General features: G+C 35.8%; 1 protein-coding gene and 1 long non-coding RNA gene across 6 annotated transcripts in view; one reads left to right on the forward strand and one right to left on the reverse strand.

The window, feature by feature from the left end:
* The window catches only part of LOC106871798 (uncharacterized), an 18,516-nt gene extending 15,009 nt beyond the window's left edge, over positions 1 to 3,507 (reverse strand). Inside the window, exon 1 of the long non-coding RNA XR_001409698.2 lies at positions 2,695 to 3,507. This is a non-coding gene — a long non-coding RNA (uncharacterized LOC106871798). The remainder of the gene's footprint in view (positions 1 to 2,694) is intronic.
* The window catches only part of LOC106880188 (putative sodium-dependent multivitamin transporter), a 124,026-nt gene continuing 120,562 nt past the window's right edge, over positions 663 to 4,126 (forward strand). For 2 of the 5 annotated variants that reach the window (XM_052969470.1, XM_052969471.1), the window contains exon 1: positions 663 to 1,382. The gene's annotated coding sequence lies outside the window, so the exon portion shown is untranslated. Of the gene's footprint in view, positions 1,383 to 1,552; positions 1,715 to 4,126 lie in introns of those variants that run through there. The other 3 variants (XM_052969468.1, XM_052969469.1, XM_052969473.1) reach the window with 2 other exon arrangements.

Raw genomic sequence — 4,126 nt, forward strand, 5'->3', positions numbered from 1 at the left:
CATCATCATCATCATCATCATCATCATCATCATCATCATCATCCCCTTTTTCACATACCTCTTTCATCATCTCCTGCTTTAGCATTTTCGCCGAGTCACACTGGATAAGCCTCAAAGTGGTCCTTTGTTATGCGTGAAATAGCATCTCACAATGGAAATAAAAGGGAGGATACTTCAGATATTGTCCCTCCTTACCACACACCCACACATACTTAATATGATGATGATGATGGGATAGTCAACAGAAATGAATGCCCTTGATAAACAGGAGTAACCCATATGAAGCAATAACTGTATATTCTGTTTAATTTACTTTTCTCTTTCCACAACTTGCCTCGCATAATATATTCTTTCGCACACTATCTAAAATGCTTCCTTTTTCTAACTTTGTATGTTTGTTTGTTTTTTATTTATGCTTTAATTTTCATTTTGGGAAATTCTTTCGTAAAGTTCCTTAAAGTTATTTAGTAACCTCCTTCCCTCCACATTCTCGTAGTTTCACCTTATTCCCCGCTTACTCCTTCAACTCCTTCACTTCTCTCGTCCTTTATTTTCTTTTTCTTTTTTCATTGTTTCTTGCTTATATCGTAATGCATAACTTCCGTTTTAACTTAATAAACTAACACAAACTGGAGTGTGAAAAAATGAAGTGAAGAGAGGTCTGCGTGGAAAAATAGCTCTCACGTTTTACACCTTACAGCAGTGAATAAGAGAGAGACAGAAAGAGGCGAAGTGAAGAGCGAGTGTGAGTGAGAGAGAGGGAAAAGAGAGAGCCATACAGGCAGAGTTACGGACAGAGCAGAGTAAGATATGGATAGAGTGACAGAGAAATGATAGAAAGACAGGTTAGAGTGAGGGAGGAATAGGTAGAAAGAAAACCGAAAGGAAAAAACGGAGAGAAAACCAGTTAGAGTGGGAAAGAAATGGAGAGAAAGAAAGTGAGAGAAAACATATTTACATTGAGAGAGAGTTAGAGTGAGTGAGTGAGAGACAGACAGACGGCAGATAGCAGTAGACGAAAATGTGTAACAAACAAAGAGAGAGAGAGAGAGAGAGAGAGAGAGTAGTGAGAAATAGAAAGACAGAGAAAGTTTGTTAAGTTTAAAAACTAAAAAGTGAGCATTCCTTCCGTGTTAAAATATTCTGAAATTTGAAGTTTGCTTTACTCTGCACAAAGAATTTCGTAAACCGTGTGATTTCGGATTACAAGAGAATATATGGTGAGAGTTTGCCGCGTATACTAGACCAACAACAACAGCACACACACATACGCACATATACATACATATATAGATATACTTATACATACATATATATATATGAATATACATCCGCACACATACATATAATAACGTGTTGTAGTTGCTGAATCTTGATTATATGTAAGTTGGATTTTATTGTTTCATTATTTTTTCTTTTTGCATTCTACTGATGTTTGATTGCTTTTTCCTGTCTGCAATACTATAAAGTCACGTTGGAATTATTTTCAGTCTCATTTCCGAAAAGTTGTCTACAACTTTATAAAATCATAACATTTACCTCCCCCGACTCCCCAACTACATAAATACAAACACTCTTTGGCACATACACACATATATGTTCATGCAGCGATAGAGAAACTAGAACAAATATATTAATCTGGCTCAAACAAGTAAGGTATTTTTCGTAAATGATTTACATACAAAAAGGAAAAATACTAACAAGCAATAACAAGGTTTGTGTAATTTCTTTTCCTTGTTTAACTTGCATTAACATATTTGCTCACATATTTGCTCTAGCTACTGTGTGATCGCGAGTAAAATGCGATCCCACTCCACCTAAATTCAACATTATATTTTATCCTATCTCTTTTGCCTTTTTTTTGTTGTTGTTTCATATATATATATATATATATATAGGCATAACTACAGGGTTTTACCCAAACACCACCGAGTGGGGAACGCTTCTCAAAAATAACCTGCAGTTGTTTCCTTCAAAATTCCTACATGCTCGAAATGTACATACATCAAGGTATATTTGTAGAAAATTTCACGAAAAAAATATTAATTTTCCTGGAAGTTAAGAAGAATTTAAGTGGACTCTGTTGGAATTTCCGAAAATTGTCCCCCACCCCCATTCCAAAACACTTTCACCGGAAATTTTTGTATATTCGGATTCTACATAGTAAATACTATATGCATAGAAAATTTCATTCAAAAATATTAATTTTTCTGAAAGTTATGACCTCCCAAAGTCTGGGGGGTAAAACCCTGTAGTTATGCCATGTTATGCCTATATGCGTTATGCCTATATATATATATATATAAGTGCCCTAATTTTGATACTGAAGTTATGTATTAAATTTCTCACATCATGCATACGATAAAATATGGCATTTCTAAGAACAACAAACAGAAATTGAAAGGAAAGGTTCTCTTCCTGAAATAGCTATTTTATGATTTTGCAGACGATTTTCTTTTCTTATCAAATATTAATACCAAAAACAAAAAACAAAAAAATACTAGTTGAGTACTGGCTCGATTTAAACGACCCGTTACTCAACATCGTTCTGCATTTGAACCGTAATATGCTTGTACTAGAAATCAATAGTGCTTTTCTTTCGTTTTTGGAGGGAGTTTGTTTGCTTTTTTTCCTGCTATTTGTTAAAAGTTGGTAGGGAAGTCGAAATTTCATTTATAAGAAAGCTCCACTCACCCTTCATTTCTTGTTTCGTGTTGTTTTGTTTATATTATAATGCTTATTACTCGGGAATCGTTTTCTCCGTATTGTAGGCCACTGAGCAAAGCAAAAACGCACTATGCCCTCTTGCATTCACAACCACAGAACACATAAATTAGTATTGGGCTTCCTGCACTCATGCAATCGCACCTTCCCGGACATCTGTTCAGTGAACCAATACCTTTATAGACTGCACTGCTTATATAGCCCGACTGTGGTTAAAGTCGGCATGAAATAAATAAATATTGTCGTTTACGAAGTAGTGAACACAAGGCCACATATTTGAGAGAAGGGAACAGCCGATTATATCGATCACAATGCTTAACTTCCAACGAAGGAAGCCTGTCCGTGGTTGCCAATCTCCTAGAAATAGCACCCAAATCCCTCTCAACTCATATCCTCCACCGTCTTAGGTAAAAAAAAAACATGTTGGTTAATGTAGTCCTGGATAGAGCCGTCTTAACAATGTTATAGCAGTCCTCCACCTAGGCAAAACAATGCTCAGAGACTCCTACATACGTAAGCACTATATGCAGAGATAAGCATTAGCTTGAGTGCCCCTTCATTGATACCAGCACATAAGAAAAAGAGAGAATGTTTACAGGTAATATGGACTTTGATCGTAGGTCAGCTCGCTCAGAACTGACCTGAAGTGCGATGTTTTATAGGTCATATTACATCGACCTAATACCTGATAGATTACTTATTTACCATGGGAGGGTGAAAGTTGGTCTCAGCGTTATTTGAACTTATATCGATGTTCTAACGATTTTGCGTGCAAAGACGTCAAAGCTATTGGCATAACTACAGGCTGGTGACTTTGTTTCCTCATAACTTTGTGAAAAAGGCATATTTTTAAATGATATTTTGCAGGGACACATTTTCGAGAGTGTAAATTACAATTATCCTTTTTTTTGTTTCTTTTTTTTTTATTATTACTTGTTTCAGTCATTGGACTGCGGCCATGCTAGAGCACTGCTTTTAGTCGAACAAACAAACAAACCCCAGTACTTATTATTTCTAAAGTCTGGTACTTATTCTATCGGTTTCTTTTGCCGAATCGCTAAGTTATCTAACGCAGTTAACTAACCAACACAAGTTGTTAAGTGGTGCTGGGAGCAGACACACACAGATAAACACACACGCATACACCTTCATAATCCAAAGAAATACATTGACACTTTCATTTCTTTGTCTTTTTCTTTGAATTACATTTTATTCTTCGCTAAATCCACAGAACGGTTTTACCGTCATGAAACCAGGATTTTCTGCATCTGAAGAATTTCGGTATTTGGCTGGAATCCGACAGTGTTCATAACTGAGAACTCTGGTTGAGTGGTTCTTTGGAAATACTCTACCTTTATACCCAATCAGGACCTTATATACACATATATCTACATATATATAT

Source organism: Octopus bimaculoides, chromosome 7, assembly GCF_001194135.2.
Source record: "Octopus bimaculoides isolate UCB-OBI-ISO-001 chromosome 7, ASM119413v2, whole genome shotgun sequence".
In the NCBI taxonomy this organism is placed as follows: Eukaryota; Metazoa; Mollusca; class Cephalopoda; order Octopoda; family Octopodidae; genus Octopus; species Octopus bimaculoides.